The following is a 24,680-nucleotide window of genomic DNA, read 5'->3' on the forward strand; positions in this document are numbered from 1 at the left end:
GCACCCAGTGGGCTCTTCTGGTTCCACAAAACAAATTTGACTTGTTGACAGTATCTGCAGCTGAATTTTTCTATTCTATTGATACGAACTTACCAATCTATTACGCCTTTTCTTATTGTCATAGTCACAATTGATACTATGCCCGTTGATTCCACTGTTCGCAGGTATTAGCATAGTTTGCTATCGGATGATCTCTTGACGTTGATGATATTACCATATTGATGATGAAGAATGGACATTTTTATCATATCATGTACGTAATGTGCATGAAATGTTTTGTTTACACGCGGTAACCTCAACAGTGTTAATACTGTTCCCCTCAATAAGAGCCCTATAATCCTATCATTAGACCAGGGTTCAGAGTTTTGATATTCTATCAAACTTCTTGTCAATAGACAATATGTCATAAATCATTGTATTCAAGTAGACCCATATTGGCACCTTTCCAGAGTTTTGCTTGGTTTTGTACCGGAGGATTATCATGAAACATTATTACATTTATGTCTTATTCATGTTATTTCCAATGTTTCCAAGATACTATCATTTGTGTCGGTCATAGTTTCACATAGCTCTATGCCTCATTGTAATTCTAGGGGGGGGGGGGTGTTCAGCCATTGGTGCTCTTATTCTGTCAGGAATCACAACAATTCGTTTTACAGTTGACTCCACTCTCGTATTCAATTCAATTCACTTCATGACTTTATTCCAGACTCAGGTGCAAAAGCAGAGGTCCATATATAACATATTTACATGTAGATATAAACAATGAACAACAATAAGAGAGGAACACATTATTAAACCTTGCATAATGATTTATATGAAGATATAAACAATGACAGAATAATAGGGGAATACATACAGATATAAGATAAACAAAAACTAAACTACTTTAAACAACCTCTGCCGACTGTGACAACAAGCTACTAAACCAGAACTTCCACAAGTCTGAGGTGAATCTTGTACTGCTTAGCAATGGTTTAACCAACATTTTAAAAATCATATTTTCTGAAGAGTCAATTCTCTGAATAAACTTGAAAATTAGATTTCTTACAACAGCTTGACATGCAGGTATATTCACGTCTGCAAACATTTTACTTGCACTAGAGTTCCTAGGTATTCGTAAGAGCATTCTCATAGCATCATTTTAGGCTACCGTGAGCTTCTTTATACTGCTCTTTTTATACCTACTCCATAGATGTGAAGTATATAATGGTGTACCTTACGCTCGAAATAATTTAACCTTAACTATATGAGAGCACATATGAAACTTTCTGCACACTGTGTTATACCCTGTGCATAAAGTTTACGGCACTGTCTATAAATATCTCTATTATCACACAGATCCTCAGTAACATAATGACCTTGGTACTTAGCCTCTTTACAAACATTTAGTTCAGCACCACTCAAACGAAAATCTGGAAATACCAACTTACAATGTTCTTTACAATTCACAATGATAACGTGACTCTTTTTCGCATTATATTTCACATCATTATCTGTACCAGACTGAGAACAAACATTTGATAGAAAAGAGGGATAGAAGTGAATATTCTCACGTTTAAGGATGATGTGTCAGGGGCGGATCCAGCCGGCGGCAAGGGAGCGACCAGATAGGGGGCCCAATTTGTGAGAAAATGGTTAGCGGCGAATAAGCGGGGGGGGGGGGTAGTGAGCACTATTTGTTTAAATCAACACCCGACCCGCTCCCTATTATGAATAGCGGTCCTTACGACTAGTAGTAACCCCAATATAAATTATTGATAGCGCCCCGTCGCCATGTTTATGAATAGCGACCCCGATTTCGTATTATGAATAGCGGTCCTTATTAATAGCTAGGTTACCCCCTCTCCAATGCTATTTGAATATTTTGATGACAATAAACGATACTGTGGTACTAATTATGTAGCGTCACATGGCATCCACATGGCAGATAGATGAACATCAGTATCGGCTTTAAAAATATTAAAACCCCGGGCCATACTCTCTCTCTCTCTATCTCTATCACTATCTCTATCCCCCCTCCTATCTTTCTCTCTCTCTCTCTCTCTCATTCTCCGTCCTTGCCTTCCTTTTTCTTCTCTCTTTCTACTCTTACTTATTCAAAGATGCAACAGTCAACCTAAATTATGGCAACTTTAGGAGAAAAAAATATCACCATTAGCAACTCATAAAGTAGTATAGTATATTTATCCTTGTATATGTAATTTATATTATTTTGATGTTTACATGTATAATGCTGTATTTTAACCATTGAGATGTATTTCACCTTGTAAATGACCATGCAATTCAGCTTCGGCTCCAAAAACGTCGTTTTTAATAAACCCTTATTGAATTGAATTGAATGAATGAATAGGGTAATAATTACGTAATTTATTTAAAGCGCACTGATATGTCTTAGGACAACAATTGCGCTAAATATGTGGTACATATTATTATTATTATTGCCAACGTACATTTACTTAAGAAAATAAGTCCTGAACGGGTTATTGTGTGATGAAAAAAAAGACAGAAGTTATTGTAAATTTGAATTTTCTTCACGATTGGATAACAAAAAATATGGATATCGAACACCGTTATTGATTATATGTATCATAAAGACTGAAGAGACACATGGCCTCTATTCACTGATCCCAAAGCCTAAACTTGTCACAATCGAATAACTCAATATTTTGTTTTGCGTTTAGATATAGAAATAGTTCAAAGAGAACTACATAATCGTTGCTATTATTATTTCATGCCACAACTTTAAATGAGAAACAAATAAACAGGTAAATGATAATGGTAATTATACTGAAATCGCACTTACCTCTATTTGACCCAGGTAATGTTAGTAATCCCATATGAATCCGTACTTAGAAGTTCCTAACAGACTGGCATATTTGATTATGAGCAAGTACATGATTCTGCATAATTGATATATCACTTCTACCAAACGCCGCCCCATTGAGTTATTGTCATGACTACAACGTGGGCAACCCGTTGATAGCCAATCAGAGTTCTTTAAAGCAATGTTTAATTCCTCGGATTCTGGGTCCCTGATATGGATGTATAGGTGCGATTGCGTGACCTTATGAACGCATTCAAACAAAGTGCATGGAGAAAGATATGGGGGTTTGGTATGTCTGTGCCAAATACCAACAAAATGACATTGCAAATGGATCAAAACAGGAACTAGACGTAATTAATTGGTATATGTATATATGTGTGTGTATGTCTGTATAGGTAACTCCTTGGTTTATGTAACAAAAACACAATTACAATAAATAATGATTTTCCATACAAGAACAAATATTTTATTAATTTTCGAACTGAGGACTTTGTCAACTAATCATTCTATTTGACTTCAAAAATTGTAATACGTAAAAATATGCGCATCTTAATATGCATGTGTATGTGTGTAAAGTGGGGATGTGTGAGTATGAGTGTAAGAAAAAGTAATTATTCGAAAACAGCATACATGTAAAGGTGTCGTGGTCTGGTTGATACGTCTTCGGACTGTGGGTCACATGGTTCGCGGTTCGAGTCCCGGCGAGGCACTAATGTCCTTTGGCAAAACATTAGTCTATACATTTGCCACTCTATCTCCACCCAAGTGTCAAATAGCGTATCCGGACACCTACCCCCTGGACATCCACATCTAGGGTGAGATTTACCTCGATATTACCCCGATTGACGCGTCTTAATTGGAAGAGGGTAATTAGGGACTTTTAGATTTACACGACGAGAGCGTGGACTGCCGCGTGTGACATTGTGTTAAGGCACTGGGCCGTGCCCGGCAGTGCCTTAAAAGGACGTCACATTACCTTAAAAGGATGTCACACGTGGCGGTCCACGTTCTCGTCGTGTAAATCTAAAAGTCTCTAATGTCGTTTAACATTAGGCCTAAAATCCTTTCTATACTATTTAAGGGAGCGCCACGACCAATAAGTGAGAAAGTTTAAGTTGTGGAATGGGTACAGTTTGTTTATTAAGCTAAACTGTAAAATGTTTGTCTTTGGGGAGAAAAAATCATTTACCCCTGTCCTTTGATAGATGTAGGCATTTGCCTCCTTGCTTACGGTTCCTATCGTAGACAGACACAAGAAACACTGAGTCTATCGTTAGATTAATATTCGGGTGAAGGAGTGTAGCGACAGTTCGAGAGTATTTTGATTTAATAATGCTGACAGTTTGCATTATAGAGCACTTTTGAGTTTTGACAGTAAGTTTCGAACCCAAGGCCTCCCAGTGACGAGACCACTGCTTTGCCACTGAGCCCTCAAGATTGCTCATTTACGAACGACTTTATATAACCACAATAGAATTTAGAGTTGAGGCATTTGCAGGGATAAAAAACAGCAAATTATATTGAATAGATCAGCCAAACATGTAAAAAGGCTCTAGAAAACAACTCCATGGCATTTCGGGGTTTAGACTCTTGCAAAAATATTAATTGATATAAATATTTATTATGAGTTGCAGTAATAACCCTATTTAATATGCATTTGAATATTTCATATTGCACACATAATAATGTATGGTGCAATGAAATATAAAAGTGTGATTTACTCAGAATATGGGGTTACAAAAACCAATTATATTTCAACTTTTTTGCACACCATAAATCTGTCCATTTAAACAAGTTTTCTTGATTAAACATTATAATACAAGTTTTTATGCCATACACAGAAAATCTAGTAAGATCAAAACCACATTAAAAACACGGTATAAATATAATAATAACTGGTATTCTTAGCGGTTCATACATCGACGCTTTTGTTCAGTCCTACTATTGTTCCCGTATGCTGCCGTGCAAAATAAGCAGAAAAAGTATGAGGTTTTGATTACATGTTTGAGTGTGAAAAGTTGGTCTACTTTAGCCAGGGTAAAGCCACATCTTATTCTTCTTGTTCTCCCTCCGCTTTTGTCGGAGATCAGCAACAGGTTGTTGCGAGTAGATGTGTCTATAGGCATCATTATTTATTCTGCTCTTCATGCGGGCCCTGTAATACTCCATCCTTGTCAGATACTGGGGCAAAAGGGAATATGAGGACAAACCGCCTTGCCCAAGGACGTATAGCACTGAGCAAGGAACGAACCTGTTGTATGAGAGGTCAAGATTCTTCACCAATTTTCCACAGAGCACAAAGTCATCTCATAGTAATTTTCGTCTTTGGTTATTAGGTTTTTAACTTTGTCGAATCAATCTCATCGATTCGCGTCTGAATATTTTCAAGACAATATAATTGTTGTCGCTCATACTTTTATCTAGTGTTTTGTCCAATCTTATTTATGATTCAGCTGTTGCTGAATTTTAGCAACAATTATTCGCCATTGCTGCTCTTTATTATAACCATGACAAGGAGTAACAAATTTTTCTCTCATGATTATTCGTTGTACAGTTGGTTCCACTCAGTTGATTACACTGTTCGCAGGGATTAGCAGAGAGAGGTAGAAATGAATTTTCTCACGATCAACGACGGTGTATTACCTCTTTATTATTGTTATTCGCCTCTACAATTCTATTTTTTTATAAACAACTTCCCTGTCGTCCTTCGAGAAGTTTTTATTGTTGTAAAGAATGTTTGGCTTGCACCCAGTAGACCCCACTGGTTCCACACACAAAAATCTGACTTGTTGAATCATGCCTTAGGTCGGTTAGTCAGTGGATGAATGATAACTTTCTGAAGTTAAAGAAGACAAAACTGAGTACATGTTAATTGGATCTGCCAGGCAGTTGAGTAAATTTTCTGCACAAAAGATCATGATTGGCAACTCAGAAATAAAATGTGTTAATCAGGTTCGTATATCTTGGAGTTTTGTTTGATGCTGGAATGACCATGAAATCTCAGATTTCAAATGTTGTTAGTTCAGCATCATTCCATATTCACAATATTTGGAGGATCAGAAAATATCTGAATCAAAAAGCCACTGAGCAGATAGTTCATTCTTTTATTACATGTCGTTTGGATATTGTATACTGGCCTTCCTCAAAATCAAATATTCCGTCTGCAACGAGTTCAAAACATGGCAGCTCGGCTCGTCACTCTCCGCAGTAGTTCAGATATATTAAAATCTCTTCATTGGCTATCAGTCTCAAAAAGAATTATGTATAAGCTGTTACTCATTACCTACAAAACACTTCTTCATTCTTCACCCCATTACTTGTATCAGATTTTGAAACCGTACACCCCACACCGGAATCTACGTTCAGGTTCACAGCTCCAGTTATGTACACCCAAAACCAATAACAAATGGGGGGACAGGGCTTTTGCTAACGTTGCACCCAAACTATGGAACACTTTACCATTAGAAATAAGACAATCATCATCAGTTGAAATATTTAAGAAGAAACTTAAGCACCATTTGTTTATGTCGTAGTTTTAATATTGTAAAATTATGTTGTAGTGTTTATAGTGTATAATTATGTCTTAGTTTTAATATTGTATAATTATTTTGATGTTGTACAAGAGCGCCTTGAGCAGTCTTTAAGAATGGATATGTGCGCTTTATAAATTGACATTATTATTATTATTATTATTGTTGAAAGTATCTGCAGCTGGATTTTATATTCTATTGATACGAACTTAAGGGAACTTCCCTAATTAATTAATCATCTATTACGCCTGTTCTTATTGACATAGTCACACTTGACACTATGTCCATTGATTCCACTGTTCGCAGGAATTAAAAAAGGGAAGTGAGTATAACTCTACTAACCCCTAAAAAAACTAAGAGGACACTTTTTTTTTTTTTTTGGTCTCGAAATTTGAAAATTTGACATTTTGCCTTGTTGGAGGGGGGGGGGGGCTGGTAAGGTCAGCTTTTTTAGGTCAGCCATGGGATTTTTTTTTTTTTTTTTAATAAATAATAATAAAAAAAAAATAAAAAAATCCAAAATCCAAAGGGGGGGGGGGGGGGGGGGTTACACACAAAACAATACCAAAGGGAGGGTTAACCCCCCCCCCTGTGTACGCGCCTGCTTGCACCCAGTGGGCTCTTCTGGTTCCACAAAACAAATTTGACTTGTTGACAGTATCTGCAGCTGAATTTTTCTATTCTATTGATACGAACTTACCAATCTATTACGCCTTTTCTTATTGTCATAGTCACAATTGATACTTTGCCCATTGATTTCACTGTTCGCAGGTATTAGCATAGTTTGCTATCGGATGATCTCTTGACGTTGATGATATTACCATATTGATGATGAAGAATGGACATTTTTATCATATCATGTACGTAATGTGCATGAAATGTTTTGTTTACACGCGGTAACCTCAACAGTATTAATACTGTTCCCCTCAATAAGAGCCCTATAATCCTATCATTAGACCAGGCTTCAGAGTTTTGATATTCTATCAAACTTCTTGTCAATAGACAATATGTCATAAATCATTGTATTCAAGTAGACCCATATTGGCACCTTTCCCGAGTTTTGCTTGGTTTTGTACCGGAGGATTATCATGAAACATTATTACATTTATGTCTTATTCATGTTATTTCCAATGTTTCCAAGATACTATCATTTGTGTCGGTCATAGTTTCACATAGCTCTATGCCTCATTGTAATTCTAGGGGGAGGGGGGTGTTCAGCCATTGGTGCTCTTATTCTGTCAGGAATCACAACAATTCGTTTTACAGTTGACTCCACTGTTCGTATTCAATCAATTCACTTCATGACTTTATTCCAGACTCAGGTGCAAAAGCAGAGGTCCATATATAACATATTTACATGTAGATATAAACAATGAACAACAATAAGAGAGGAACACATTATTAAACCTTGCATAATGATTTATATGAAGATATAAACAATGACAGAATAATAGGGGAATACATACAGATATAAGATAAACAAAAACTAAACTACTTTAAACAACCTCTGCCGACTGTGAAAACAAGCTACTAAACCAGAACTTCCACAAGTCTGAGGTGAATCTTGTACTGCTTAGCAATGGTTTAACCAACATTTTAAAAATCATATTTTCTGAAGAGTCAATTCTCTGAATAAACTTGAAAATTAGATTTCTTACAACAGCTTGACATGCAGGTATATTCACGTCTGCAAACATTTTACTTGCACTAGAGTTCCTAGGTATTCGTAAGACCATTCTCATAGCATCATTTTAGGCTACCGTGAGCTTCTTTATACTGCTCTTTTTATACCTACTCCATAGATGTGCAGTATATAATGGTGTACCTTACGCTCGAAATAATTTAACCTTAACTATATGATTATGAGAGCACATATGAAACTTTCTGCACACTGTGTTACCCTGTGCATAAAGTTTACGGCACTGTCTATAAATATCTCTATTATCACACAGATCCTCAGTAACATAATGACCTTGGTACTTAGCCTCTTTACAAACATTTAATTCAGCACCACTCAAACGAAAATCTGGAAATACCAACTTACAATGTTCTTTACAATTCACAATGATAACGTGACTCTTTTTCGCATTATATTTCACATCATTGTCTGTACCAAACTGATAACAAACATTTGATAGAAGAGAGGGATAGAAGTGAATATTCTCACGTTTAAGGATGATGTGTCAGGGGCGGATCCAGCCGGCGGCAAGGGAGCGACCAGATAGGGGGCCCAATATGTGAGAAAATGGTTAGCGGCGAATAAGCGGGGGGGGGGGGGATGGTAGTGAGCACTATTTGTTTAAATCAACACCCGACCCGCTCCCTATTATGAATAGCGGTCCTTATGACTAGTATTAACCCCAACATAAATTATTGATGGCGACCCGTCGCCATGTTTATAAATAGCGACCCCGATTTCGTATTATGACCAGCGGTCCTTATGAACAGCTAGGTTACCCCTCTTCAATGATATTTGAATATTTTGATGACAATAAACGATACTGTGGTACTAATTATGTAGCGTCACATGGCATCCACATGGCAGATAAATTAACATCAGTATCGGCTTTAAAAATATTAAAACCCGGGCCATACTCTCTCTCTCTCTCTCTATCACTGTCTCTATCCCCCCCCCCCTCCTATCTCTCTCTCTCTCTCTCTCAGTCCTTGCCTTCCTTTTTCTTCTCTCTTTTTACTCTTACTTATTCAAAGATGCAACAGTCAACCTAAATTATGGCAACTTTAGGAGAAAAAATATCACCATTAGCAACTCATAAATTAAGTATGCAAGGTAATTTGTGAGAAGCCGGGGTAAAGTTTTGACCCAATGATTTACCGGTGGTTGGTAATGTTGATTAACTTTGGTGAGTGTGTAATTTTCTTATTCTACGATTCTATAGAGGTGTTGCACTCCTTCTTAATGTTGATCCTTCCAACCGTAGAAAATAATGAAAGATGCCAGCAGACTATGCTTACTCATGTTATTGTTAGCTGTTCTCGAGTATATTTTGTACACGCAATCAAATTAGAGCATTTTCAGAATTATTATTGACATCAGACAGAACTTGCCAATCCAAAAAGTGTCTCCCTACCCGACTAAGGACCATGATAATGCATTTTATTTATTACGACGCGAGGGGGCGTGAAAAAATATTTTGTTTAAAATTAACATCATAACCAAGATTACTTTTAAACGCAAGTTTGGGCGTTACTGAGGGAGAGGGGGGGGGGGGGGGGAGGGGTAGCGACAATGAGAGAAGAAGTGCTCTTTTGAAATTAAAAATAATAATCAATATTACTACATTGAATACACAGGTAAACCTCATCCCACTTAAATGTTATGATGTAAACAAGTTTGAGCATTTGCCAGTCTCAAGAGATAAAGCTTCCAGCTAGTCAGAGCTTCGTGTCTTGTAAGAGGAAATTAATATTGTCCCATTCCATTCACTCGAGGGAGGCATCTTCCCGCCCTTCCCCGTTTAGGCCGTTGTTCTTTTTTTAAATATAAATCAAATATCTCATCTATTAAAATGCGAGGGTGAGACATCACGAGCGACCGGGTGGGAAATAATAAATTTTAGTAAGTTGAAAATGCATTTTAGAACGTGAAAAGCTCATGAAAACTGCATAATCATGACATGGAATGTATTTTTCTTGCTAGCCGGGCAGGTAAAACGAGTTTGCCGACCCCGGCCCCCTCCTCTATAGGAGAAAGCCCCTATATACCCAGAGGCTTCCTGGTCCTCGGTGTAAAGAGTTTGATCTTGGAAAATACGCGAGGGACATTGTAATCGAACGAGGACATTTTAATATTTTTATATCTAAACTCTGTTTTTATAACATTAGGTAAATATCAATTTCCTATAAAACTGCAAAATTATCGAGGGCAGGAGACAGAAACAATATTGTCCAGCTCCTATAGAAAGAAACATCTGCCCCTCGCTTTTAGCGCCTCTTGGAGACAGGGGCTTCTAAATGTTAATGTCATTATATACTGTTTTTTGTGCAAATATATGGGAGCGTAGCGACCAATTAAGTTGAAAATTTAGGGTATGGAAAGGTAAAACTGACTTGCATGCTGATATCTTTACTGTAGGGGCAAATGGTATTTTGTCACTTCCCCGCTATTTGATAGACGGAAGCATTTGTCCCTTGCTTCTAGACAGGGTTTGTACAGCGTTAAGAAACACTGCGTCTAAACATTTGAAGGCGCGTAGCGACCGAGCGGGGAAACATTGAATTTGAAATGCTGAAGAAATGCACTTTTAGAGCACTAGAAAAAAATAATATAATAATTTAATAATAATAATTTATACAATTGTTAAATTAGATAAAGAGCGCGATGAAAGCCTTACATAGATTAGTGCCATAGAGTTATAATGTTCATAGTTCACAGTTTATAGTTTATAGTTCATAGTTCATAGTTTACTTTATTTCTTCTTTCACAAACATTTGTACATAGGATTTCAAAAACAAAGTAACAGGAACAGCAGATTACCAATATAATTAACATAATTCGAAGTGCAATATTAACATTCAACATATAACTATTGTCATTAACTAAAGAGATTCTATACAATGTTACTTATGTAAGATCATGTTCTGTACATGAAAGAAATAGGAGACCTTATAGAAGCTGGGCCTGTTAGAGCAAGGTCCCCAAACAGAATATAATACCTGAATGCTTTAAATTACTTTGAAGAAAAACAAATTAAAAACGAAAATACCTTATAAGACTTAAAACAATTACACATGGGAAATATATTTACAAAAGAAATAGATTGATGTACAGTATATATAAAAAGGAGAAAATGGGAAGATTTAAATAAAAGGATGGAGAGCGAAAACGCAAAACGGAACAATACAACAACAGAGAAAACTTGAGGAGGAAGAAAGTTACATGTGGAAGAAATGGTGATGGGGAAGAAATAGAAGAGAGAGAGACAGAGAGAGAGACAGAGAAAAGAAAAAGTACATTAGAGCAAAACAGAACAAAGCGAGTTTGCTAATAAAATATGAAGAAATGTTGGTAAGGTAAGGTAAGGGCTAGCCTGGAAAAGAGGAGAAGGGGTAAACAATAAAGCAAGAAAAATAAATTACATACTATTTCATATGTGATGACATAGTTTTTATATTAAATATTTTCAGCATAATTACTCAATATATGTAATTTCAGTTTGCGTTTAAAAACAGAGACACTGACAGAACAATACGAAGTGAGTTCCAAAACTCGGGACCAGTACAAGCTGATGTATTCAAAGCAAAGGCAGTTCTTACACGCGGTATATGAAGTGCAGTTCCCTGTCTCAAATTATAACGGTGAATTTGACTGTTCTTTCTAAATAAATATACTAACGCATTTGCGAGAGTACCATTTTCAAAATCATACATTGTCAGATTTAAATACTGTAAATTATTATGGTCTGACGATAAATTAGGTTCTGATGAAATGAGTATGTATCACAAGAAAATCAAGCAATTTCAAGAGTAAGAATATAGGGTACAAACAGTTTATTTAAGAGCCATCGGCTCAATATAATTAAACATGCAAATAGTTGACAAAAATAAAATGTTTCAGAATCACTGTGAACTTAGATAGGAGTATATCCTATCACTGTTTATGTCGTCTTATCGGTACTCAATTATATCACAATATAATTCTCCATATTTCCAAAAGAAAATAGATTACCTGATGACCAGGTCATCCTTCCATTGTAAAACATACAAGTAATCACCCACCCACTCTAGCCCGGTCTTTGTATATATAAAGTAAACGGCTGTGGGTTAAAGAGTCCCGATTTAGAGTTCGTAAATACCACCTCTTCCTGTTTCTGAATAGGCGGAACGATATACTCTGGTGTATGTAGTAACCCGGTGCGATATGATGCATGACCTGCTAAGCCTGACCGGTGTACGACAGCACTGGGCGTTGACTCAACGACTTGACGCGAGTAGGTTGCCTGAGCTTGTCGACTACGAACACATGTCCATTCACTGATGGTGCCTAGGGTTATGGCTACGAGCCCAGTTTGTCCCTAAAAGAATTAAATGGAAACCAAATAGCCAACCATCTACAAAAATAAACACGATAGCTATAGCGATGTAAATCCTAACAATTTACAACAATCATTTACAATCTCTAGAGCTTAGCTTCACTGACATAAACCACTAAAATAGGCGACATTTATAAATGACCATGTACGGTATCTTTCACCTAGAAATTATAGAATAACACCTATGTCTTTACATATAGTTATACATGTATAACTTTTAAGTGCAATACAATTTCTTAAACCTCATATATTCTAAGCAAACAAAATAATCAAGGTTAAGTCTTCCTTATTCAACAAGCAAGATACAACACAAAAATCCATTATCTCGTAGTACATAGAAAATATCTTTCTCTTTATGAAATGTATGAAATTAACCTTCCTTCCAGATAATTACAAATAAGGTAATACATTTATTTCTGTAACTTACAGTTCAGATGTTCAAATGATGATCCAAGTTGAGGCGAGGGCTGATGAGGCTTCTACCACGTCGGCCTGTGCTGCCTGGTTCTTGCCTGGTCCCATAGTATAGGGAAAGTCTATGCCAGCAACAGCATGCTTATAGCCTGTGGCTGTAACTTTTACCTTCGTGGCCAACACCCCTCATTCACTCCCCAAAGTCAGACCAAATTCTGAAAGGTCTGCTCCTCTCGAGATCTCATGTGCAATCTGATTAAACTACCCTAAATCTCTAATCCACGTTGGCTCTCTCAATAGTAACCTCTTTAACATTCTTTGTATTCCTCTCATGCCAAAACTGTCCATCCAAATTCCTTTTACTAAATCCTCTATACAAAACTTTCCTATTAACATTCTCCTCATCCTTTCCCCACACACAGACAAAGACAGACACCTGCTCTACTAGAGACCCAAGTTAGTTGACCTAGTAAATCCAAGTTAGTTGACCTAGTAAATTGCTACCAACAACATCTATTCATCTAACACCTGTCCATTACATTCTCTGTCTAAAAAAGAAATCCCAGTCACATTGTGACATATCTCCCCTTCCTTCAAGAAATTTATATAATTTCAGAAATTTTTTCAGAGTGGTTTTCTCATTCTTTACGAGGAAAATTTCAGAGTGGTTTTCTCATTCTATACAAGGAAAATTTGTTTAAAGGAAAATATAAAGATCAATAATATTTATTTAAAAAAACCCTTCTGTTCCTGCTTTACTTGAAATCAACTACTGGTATCCGGTATCCTACTTAAGTAGTCTGCACCGACGTTTTCACTGCCCTTGATAGCTGTGATGCTAAACTGGTACGGTTGAAGCGCCAGAGCCCATCTCAGAATCCTTGAGTTCGCGACTTTTGATTTCGCGATACACTGCAGTGGCTGGTGATCAGTTTCTAGTTCAAAATGCTTGCCGTAGAGGTATGGTTCGAACTTCTGAACACCCCAGACTACTGCTAAGCATTCACGTTCCATAACACAGTAGCGCTGCTCTCTTGGGAGAAGTTTCCTACTAGCGTAGGCGATAGGGAACTTCTTCCCTTCTGTCTCTTGTAGCAGAATTGCGCCGAGACCATGATCTGAGGCATCAGTCCTCAGGATGAAAGGAAGATCTAAGTCCGGAAGATGGAGGATGGGTTCACTAGCAAGTTTCTTTTTCAAGGTAGTGAAAGCTGCCTCTTCCGCATCTCCCCATTTCACTAGAAGTGGCTCTCCTTTCTTCGTTCGGTCAGTCAGTGGTACTGCTAATGCTGCGAAGTTGGGAACAAACCGTCTGTAATAACCCACAAGACCTAGAAAGGATCGAAGTTGCTTTTTGGTCTTAGGTCTCGCAGCTCCTTGAACTGCATCGACCTTGTCTTGCACTGGTCGAAGCTCTCCTTGACCTATTCGATGACCAAGAAATTCGATACTTACACATCCTACAGTGCATGCACTTGGTAGGCCTCGCTGTCAAGTTTGCTCTCCTCAGTCTCTCGAACACCTCACGGAGGGTATCTAAATGCTCCTCAAAACTTACTGTATGGATCAAAATATCATCAATGAAATTGTCTACACCATGCAAGCCACGGAGTAAAACCCTCATGATACGACTAAAGCTTGCCGGAGCATTAACTAGCCCAAATGGCATGCTTCGAAATTGATACAAACCATCTGGTGTCACAAATGCTGTCAGTTCCTTGGCTTCCTCTGTTAAGGGTACTTGCCAATACCCTTTGGTTAGATCAATCTTTGTGAAATACTTGGCCCTAGAAAGTTTTGCAAATATTTCTTCCTGATCAGGTATCGGTTCTGCATCAGTTACGGTAACTTGATTTAACTTACGATAATCACAACAAAACCTGATCGTCCCATCTTTCTTCTTTACCATCACTACCGGGGATGCATAAGGAGAAGACGAGGATTCAACTATGCCAACATCTATCATCTTCTGAACCTCCTCCTTCACCTTACCTCGCAAAGCATGTGGTAATGGGTACGGTTTACTCTTAATGGGTTCCTTATGGACAAGTTTAATGTCATGCTTACCTAAGTTTGTCAATCCCGGCATATCAGTCAAAACTTCTTCATACTCCCGTAAAAGAGAGTTGACCTCCTCACGCTGCTTATCATCTAGATGTGGACTGATCTGCACATCTTTGAGAGATTCTGTTGGGGTAAGATTGGGGAGATGAAGAATATCCTTTCTCGAAGAATGGTTTACATCTTCATTCTCTCCTTCGCTACATTCCTCAGACAAGCCATCATCCACAACAGAAACACCAGCAACATCAAACCCACCTGCACTCTCCTCTCTCCTGTAGTACTTCTTCAGAAGATTTGCATGGAAGGTTTTTATCTTTCCATCCTTATCAATTCTGTAGTCCATTTGTCCTATCTTCTTTACCACCTTGAAGGGTCCTTTCCAGTGCATCAACAGTTTGTTGTTGTCACTCGGAAGTAGAAGAAGGACTTCATCATCAACTTCAAACTTTCTCTCCTTTGCTTTCTTATTGTACTGTCTCCTGTACCTCTCTGCTGATTTGCTGAGATTCTGTTGGGCAACTTCACAAGTCAATTGCAGCCTGTCTTTCAGATCCAATACATACTGATATGTAGTCTTGGTATCCGGTTCATCAACCTCTCCAGTCCACAGCTCCCGTAGGATAGCAAGAGGGCCTCGAACTGCTCTCCCAAACAGGAGTTCAAAGGGTGAGAATCCCGTGCTCTCCTGCACTGACTCTCTGTAAGCAAACAAGAGGGGGTTCAAATACCTACCCCAGTCCTTGGGTCGTTCTTCACACATCTTGCGGAGCATAGACTTCAAGGTACCGTTGAAACGTTCAACCAACCCATTGCAAGCGGGATGATAGGGTGTAGTCGTCATCTGACGGATGGAGAATAGACGACTGACTTCCTTCATCAGCTCTGATGTGAATTGGCTGCCCCGGTCTGTCAACACCTCTCGTGGTATCCCCACCCTGGAGTAGATGTCCATCAGTGCCTCTGCAACTGTCTGTGCATCAATCCTGCGAAGTGCTACAGCTTCTGGGTAACGTGTAGCATAGTCTACAACGGTAAGAATGTACCGATTACCTTTGCTAGTAGCAGGTTCTATCGGTCCAACCAGGTCCATCGCCACACGTCTAAAAGGTTCATCGATGAGAGGGGTTGATCCCAGAGGCACCTTCGTAACCTTCCCCTTTGGCGAAGTACGCTGACATGGTCCACATGACCGACAATACCGCACTATATCTGCATGCATACCTGGCCAGAAAAAGTGAGTCAAAATCTTATCACGGGTCTTTTTAGTTCCAAAATGACCACCAAGAATAGATTCGTGAGCAAGCTTCAAGACTTGATTCCTGAATTTAGTGGGTATCACAACTTGCACGAGTACATCTGACCCTGGGGTTGCATCAATATATTCTCTATAGAGTACATCCTTCTTAACGATAAAGTAAGACGAATTTCCACTCTTACTTATCTTCTTTTCTCCACTTTCAGCGAGTTTCCTGGACGCATCCAGTGCATTGTCCTCCTTCTGGGCCTGGATTAGATCATCCACAGACACAATGTCATTCAGTGAATCAGGTACTTGAAGGGGAGGCCTCGTACGTCCTGCCTTCCGCTTCTGTCCTCTTGTCTCTACTGCGTTGGCCTGATGATCTTTTGGCTTCCAGTCTTGGTCTGGGTCAGCTGGTTGCCGGGCTCCATAAATGTTCCCTAGTACAATATCATACACGGGTGTTAGCACACACAAAGCTTCTGCCTTACCTGTGAAGAAAGGAGTATCTAGCTCGATCGTTGCAACTTGGAAGGTTCTGATCGTCCGATCAATGAGCAAGCAAGTCCGCTGTTCTCCAGTGAACTGCTCTTCCGACACCAAGTCTTGCCGAACAATGACAGTAGTACAACCGCTGTCACGTAGAACATCCACGAGCTTCCCGTTCACCATTCCCTTGCTGACTGGCATCTCCACTGGTGAACCACTCGCTGCTGCTGATAGTACCGGGAGGGTGTCGCCAGATGCTAGCTTCACTCCGGTTCCATCTTCGGTGAGGTTTTCTCTCACGATGAGACTCAAACCCTTCGAGTCATCCAGATGAGCCGTCTCTCTTGAGTCAGTAGGTCCTGCTGCAGCATCATGTCTGGCTGATGTATCATCTGCCGACCTGCCTTTGACGAGACTTGATCCCATCTCACGTCGACCTTTCTTTCCACTTGGGCAATTGAAAGAAAGATGTCCAAATTTATTACAAGTGTAACATTTCTTGTTCGAAAGATTAGAGTTGGTTGGATTCTCAGACCTACTTGATCTTTTATCACTACTTGAACTAGTAGAACTGTTTGGACTCTTAGTATTATTTGAACTGTTAGAACTGGACTGCTGGGCTTTCACCCTTCTTACCCTCAAATCTGTATGAGCATCATGATATTGATCAGCTAGAGTTAATACTTCTGTAAGCTTTCCCGGATGACGTTCCTTAACGAACATCAGGCATTCCTTACTGCTTGTATTAAATATCTGTTCCTGGATGAGCAGGCTCTTCAGACCTTCAACATTGTCATCATAAGAGCTAAGATCAATCCATCGATCTAAGTATTTCTCAATTCTATGGGCATATTGAACATAGGTTCCCCCTGATGGAGTTTAGCATACCTAAACTTAGTCCTATACCCTTCTTCCGTAAGATCATATCCTTTTAGAAGTGAGGATTTAACTATGTCATAATCCTTAACCTGGGAAACTGTAAGTCTTGAAATAATATCCAAAGCCTTACCCGACATCAAAGCACAAATTGCGAGTGCCCAATCCGACTTATCCCACCCTACAATTACGGCATGTCTCTCAAACCTAGACAAATAACTGTCAATATCATCCTTTCCTTCTTGGAAAACTGGAAGAGGAGGAATACTGGGCCTACTACGTGGGTGCCCCGACTGTGAACTAGGTCCCGTCCCATTAGTTTTCCTTAGTTCCTCTAGTTTAATCTGTTGAGCTATTACTTCAGTCTCAGCACTCCTTGCTGCCGCTCGTTCATCTCTAGCTTCACGCACACACTCATCAACATACGTTCTCAATTCCTTCCCCTCCAAATTAAACTCTTACCCTTGTGTAATAAACTTATCTCTCTCCATACTGCAGGCCACACCAAGGTAAATTTACAAACCTGCCAAATGCAGACAATTTATGCAGCGCAAACGTCACCACGCCCTCAGCTCTGGCACAGGCACGTAGAGAAGCCTTCCTGCCCCGACCTGCACTTGCACCACCGTCCGAACAGTCTTGAACCTACAAACACTGTAAACTGGAGAGAAGATCAAGTTTTCATTATTACACAAAAACAATCACAAGACATTAACCAATGATAACAATCTAATCATTATAACCTAACCTATCAAATAGACAAAAATAGTCCCTTCGTGGTCGCCAATATGTCAGATTTAAATACTGTAAATTATTATGGTCTGACGATAAATTAGGTTCTGATGAAATGAGTATGTATCACAAGAAAATCAAGCAATTTCAAGAGTAAGAATATAGGGTACAAACAGTTTATTTAAGAGCCATCGGCTCAATATAATTAAACATGCAAATAGTTGACAAAAATAAAATGTTTCAGAATCACTGTGAACTTAGATAGGAGTATATCCTATCACTGTTTATGTCGTCTTATCGGTACTCAATTATATCACAATATAATTCTCCATATTTCCAAAAGAAAATAGATTACCTGATGACCAGGTCATCCTTCCATTGTAAAACATACAAGTAATCACCCACCCACTCTAGCCCGGTCTTTGTATATATAAAGTAAACGGCTGTGGGTTAAAGAGTCCCGATTAAGAGTTCGTAAATACCACCTCTTCCTGTTTCTGAATAGGCGGAACGATATACTCTGGTGTATGTAGTAACCCGGTGCGATATGATGCATGACCTGCTAAGCCTGACCGGTGTACGACAGCACTGGGCGTTGACTCAACGACTTGACGCGAGTAGGTTGCCTGAGCTTGTCGACTACGAACACATGTCCATTCACTGATGGTGCCTAGGGTTATGGCTACGAGCCCAGCTTGTCCCTAAAAGAATTAAATGGAAACCAAATAGCCAACCATCTACAAAAATAAACACGATAGCTATAGCGATGTAAATCCTAACAATTTACAACAATCATTTACAATCTCTAGAGCTTAGCTTCACTGACATAAACCACTAAAATAGGCGACATTTATAAATGACCATGTACGGTATCTTTCACCTAGAAATGATAGAATAACACCTATGTCTTTACATATAGTTATACATGTATAACTTTTAAGTGCAATACAATTTCTTAAACCTCATATATTCTAAGCAAACAAAATAATCAAGGTTAAGTCTTCCTTATTCAACAAGCAAGATACAACACAAAAATCCATTATCTCGTAGTACATAGAAAATATCTTTCTCTTTATGAAATGTATGAAATTAACCTTCCTTCCAGATAATTACAAATAAGGTAATACATTTATTTCTGTAACTTACAGTTCAGATGTTCAAATGATGATCCAAGTTGAGGCGAGGGCTGATGAGGCTTCTACCACGTCGGCCTGTGCTGCCTGGTTCTTGCCTGGTCCCATAGTATAGGGAAAGTCTATGCCAGCAACAGCATGCTTATAGCCTGTGGCTGTAACTTTTACCTTCGTGGCCAACACCCCTCATTCACTCCCCAAAGTCAGACCAAATTCTGAAAGGTCTGCTCCTCTCGAGATCTCATGTGCAATCTGATTAAACTACCCTAAATCTCTAATCCACGTTGGCTCTCTCAATAGTAACCTCTTTAACATTCTTTGTATTCCTCTCATGCCAAAACTGTCCATCCAAATTCCTTTTACTAAATCCTCTATACAAAACTTTCCTATTAACATTCTCCTCATCCTTTCCCCACACACAGACAAAGACAGACACCTGCTCTACTAGAGACCCAAGTTAGTTGACCTAGTAAATCCAAGTTAGTTGACCTAGTAAATTGCTACCAACAACATCTATTCATCTAACACCTGTCCATTACATTCTCTGTCTAAAAAAGAAATCCCAGTCACATTGTGACATACATGAGTGAGTCTGACTGTAAGAGATAAATAACTTCTACCTCTAATAGTTTATTACTATGAAACAAAAAAATAGTATGAGCACGATAATTTACATTAAAGACAATTCACTCTTTTCTGAGTGACAAGTATCTTATTTAGTTGCGTTTTTAGTGACTTCCTCCATGCCAACACTCTTTAATTAAGATCATCAAAAAGTACGCCTCCAGGTAAATCTGTTAGGGAATTACTAAAAAGGCATATAGTTTGTCTTTTGAAGGTTCAAAGACAACTTATTTGCACGGATCCACAAAGTAACCTACTTTAATTCACTATTAACTGTTTCTAATAAAATTTCACGATTTTTATGAGAAAAAAATCACTTGAATCATTTCTAAAAAATGAATGATAGGACGTCAGATGAAAAATGAAAATCATTAATATGATTTGGTTTTGCTTGATTTCTCGGCTGCTTTTGAAACCATAGATCATGCCAAATTGATGTGTCGTCTGCGTCATGATTATGGATTTGATGGAAAGGTACTGCAGTGGCTTGCTTCTTACCTGGAGGACCGTCATCAAGTTATTGTTGTCAACAGAGTTCCTTCTAAAGCATTCCCACTCCCCTGGGGTGTCCCCCAAGGATCCGTTCTAGGACCTCTGCTCTTTTCACTGTACACGGGTCCGCTCAGTGAGGTCATCCATGCTCATGATGGCGTCATGCATATGATGTATGCCGACGATACGCAACTGTACATAGTGCTCAAGCAAAGTGATGCTTCCAGTTGCATTTCCAAGCTCAGCAGATGCGTCAGTGACGTGAAAAGCTGGTCCTGCGGCAATAATCTTGTGTTCAACGGCACAAAAACAGAAGTTATGCATATAACTTCCATGTTTCGCAATTCCACTGTGCTACCTGATCTTGACATGGATGGCACAACAATCACTCTTTCCCAATCTGCCAAGGATCTGGGAGTCACGGTGGACAACGTGCTAAATGTGAACCAGCATATACGCAACGTGTGTCGTATCGCAGCTTTCGGGATCCACAAAGTTGGAAAACTGCGAAAATTTCTGGATCAAAGTTCTACTCATCGTCTTGTTAATGCCCTTGTAACTTCCCACCTTGATTACTGTAATGGACTATTAATCAATCTCCCTAGCTCTCATTTAGCCCCTCTTCAACATATTCAGAACACAGCAGCACGCCTCATCACACGTACAAGAAAACATGAACACATCACACCGATCATTCGTTCACTACACTGGCTCCCCCTCCAACAACGTATCAAATTCAAGATTCTCATGCTGACATACAAGGCCTTTCACAAACTTGCTCCCTCATATCTCTCGGCACTCATCACTCCTAAAACTCGTACTTCATCTATGCGTCTCAGATCGTCATCCACAGCACATCTTCATCTTGCCCCAGGCCCTCGCACCCACACCCGCTATGGAAATCGTGCCTTTTCTGTCTGTGCCCCCCAACTTTGGAACAATCTTCCCCATGAAATACGCGAGTCCCCAACCTTAGAGACATTCAAAAGTAAACTTAAGACTTATCTGTTTAATATGTAATGTAATGTAATCATATTTTGTTTGTTTAACTATAAAGCTTTATGTAAATATTAACTATTATTATTGAATTATTGTTATTAAGAATTTGTTATTATAATTATGTATCATGTATTATATTCTTGTAATTTGTAAGTTAACATTACTTTAATTTTATTTTTTGTTAAGCGCTTAGAAACTTTGTATTAAGCGCTATATAAATGTAATTTATTATTATTATTATTATTATTAATATATAACAAATTTTAAAGGAGAAGAAGGGATCCCTGAGGCACTCCACAGGATATAATATGATGACTTGAGTTAATTCCATTTAATGATACATATTGTTTCCTGTCAGTTAAATAGCTCCAGAACCAACTAGGAGCGATGCCTCTGAATTCATAATATGACAATTTACTAATCAGAATGTCATGATCAACAGTATCAAACGCCTTTGAGAAATCCAAGAGTATACCTATTGTGTGAAGGTGATTATCTAAACGATTGAGCTACTTTATAGATAAAATGTAAGATAGCATGCGTAGTGGTGTGTTTTTCATGAAAACCAAACTGGAGTTTTGAAAATGTTTTGGTCTTATTAAAAAATGTAACTGTTTTATCATATATCAGCTTTTCTAAACAATTTGAAAAAGATGTCAAGAATGAAATGAGTCTATAATTACATAACCTTTGAGGATCTTCCTTTTTAAAAATTGGCACTACCTTTTCAAAATACATGCCTACACCGCCATGTCTTTTGATAATGCAGTTGTTGAAAATAGGAGCATAATTATTAATATTTAAAAATACACTATTGTTCTCTTTTAACCAAGTTTCTGTTAATCCTATAATGGAAAATTTAGAGTCGAAACAATTTCAAAACATACTCATACTATCAACATTTTTCTTAAGGCTTCTTCAATTAGAATTTACTACGGATAATTGCTCATTGTCATTACAAGTGTCCTTATTGATTTCATCAGGAGTCACATACGGGGAATCAAATGGTAATCTATCTAATACGGTATCCATGTATAATTATAGGAATACTGGAATGCAAAAACTGCTGAAATATGTGTTATATCATCATCTATGTACATGCAAGTCTGTGCAATAAGAAGAATAGAAAAGTGAAGGAACAAAGTTAAAATGTTCACAATACAATGTACAACAATAACTACCAAAATAAAGCAATACACGATTGCTAAAATCAACATTAAAACAATTATTTAAAAAGTTCAAGGTTTTCACAACTACGCAATTAAAAGTCTTCGAGTTGAAATAAGTGATATTAAAATGGCATGCAGCCAGGAGCACAAAATGATTGTTTCTAGCATCACTGTGTCTAGTAACAAAATAGTTCATAACGTTTTATGCGTGGGTAATCTTCTCAGATCATCCATGTTCTTAATCACACGCTTCATCGGGGAACCATCATGCTTTATCAGCGCGATGATGCGGCCGTCAGATGTCCAGGCGCTTTTCACTTCATCACACTCTGTTGTTTCCTTATTTTCGTTGACCAGCGAGTTGTTGATTATTTTCTGGGTTAGACAATAATGAATGCGCACCATGTATTTCTTGATCTAAAATTATATTTTTCACCTTTTGTTTCTGTTTATTTAAAGGCCTAAATGGGGAAGGAATTACATTGAGATACTCGGCCTCCGTAGATACAAATGAAATGTAGTCCTCATCACCAACTACCAAAACGCTTCTTCGAAGGTGGTGAACCGCCCAGCCATCTTAGACTTTGTACGCCAATATCCTTATCATTTTTCTGCAATGAACAATATTTATGAATAGAAAATTATTAAAGTGAACCGGTAACATTGTCGTAATTTTTGTATAAAAAATGTTACTTAATATATTCCTTCTACTGTACTAACCCTCTAACATGCAAAAACTCCTGAAAAATTCTTAAGCCACAAGGATGTTTATTCTTTTTCTATGAAGATGCCAATGTGTAACCCCTCTAACAGTAAATTCTCCCGACAAAATTTTGAATTTTCCCAACCGTTTTTTCCATGAAAAAAGACATATAAGAGGCTTTTACAAATATTTCAACACTTAAATATTTGGAATGGTATATGAAGCCAATTCATTGCTGCGTGACGATTTACATTCACCTAACATGTAATCAAATTACAATAATATAGTTCGGAGAATTAAGGAATCGATCTGATGAGTGTTTCCCAGTTTGTATCATTAAGTATGTTAATGATATCTCGAACTCAACTACATCATTACAATACATTATATTTGCTGATGATACTAATGTGTTTTGCTCCAATTCCGATTTTCGATCACTTCAGAGAATTCTGAGCACCGAGCTACCTAAGCTGTCTTTGGGGTTTAGGAGCAACAAATTGTCTCTCAATCTGAAAAAAAACTAATTATATTCATTTTCAAAGCAGGAAAAATGCAACTGATAACCTATACCTGAAATAGTCTTGGATGGTGAATATTTGGAGAAAAAACAAAATACTAAATTTCTTGGAACTATCATCAATGAAAATCTGAAATGGAGTGATCATGTACATTACGTTTCAAAGAGAGTGTCACGCACTGTTGGTTTACTGTATAAGTTAAAACATTATGTGCCTTTGAATATTCTATATATGCTATACAATTCCTTGATTCTTCCTTATATGTCTTATTGCAATATACTGTGGGCAGACTCAAAAGTATATACTGATAAAATGCTACTTTTACAAAAGAAAGCGATTCGTGTGTGTACCAATGCTGGATATCGCGATCACACTGATCCCCTATTCGCGAGGTTAAAAACTCTGAAAGTAACTGATATTAACTTTTTACAAAAAGCACTGTTCATCTTCCGTCTACATAATGATTCCCTACCTTCCCACTTCCCACCAATGTTTTGTTTGAATAGAAATATTCATACATACCCAACCAGACAATCAAATAAATACCATTTATGTAATCCTAAAACAACAATGGCTATGAAATCTATAAGACATTCTGGTCCAGATATTTGGAACTCACTGTCCGTTGACATCCGTAACTTGAAGTCAGTATATACTTTCAAGAAAAGTGTGAAATCAATTTTATTGAGCAAATATTGACAAATCTCTTAAATTAACACATGATATCATATATGTTTGTCAGCATTTCCTTGATATAGCAGGAAAATCCCCCTCCCATGCACCCTCTATCCCATTTTTTTGTTTTTGGTTGCAAGTC

At 38.0% G+C, this 24,680-nt stretch overlaps 1 long non-coding RNA gene across 1 annotated transcript; it reads right to left on the reverse strand.

The window, feature by feature from the left end:
- Positions 1–18,385: 18,385 nt before the first annotated feature.
- On the reverse strand, positions 18,386–19,939 carry LOC115928220. The gene is made up of 2 exons (XR_004065951.1): positions 19,372–19,939; positions 18,386–18,926 (listed from the first exon to the last, which is right to left on the reverse strand). It is a non-coding gene; the product is annotated as an uncharacterized LOC115928220 (long non-coding RNA).
- Between the last annotated feature and the right edge of the window lie 4,741 nt (positions 19,940–24,680).

The sequence above is a fragment of the Strongylocentrotus purpuratus genome, unplaced genomic scaffold (assembly GCF_000002235.5).
Source record: "Strongylocentrotus purpuratus isolate Spur 01 unplaced genomic scaffold, Spur_5.0 spur5_scaffold_21, whole genome shotgun sequence".
NCBI lineage: Eukaryota > Metazoa > Echinodermata > Echinoidea > Camarodonta > Strongylocentrotidae > Strongylocentrotus > Strongylocentrotus purpuratus.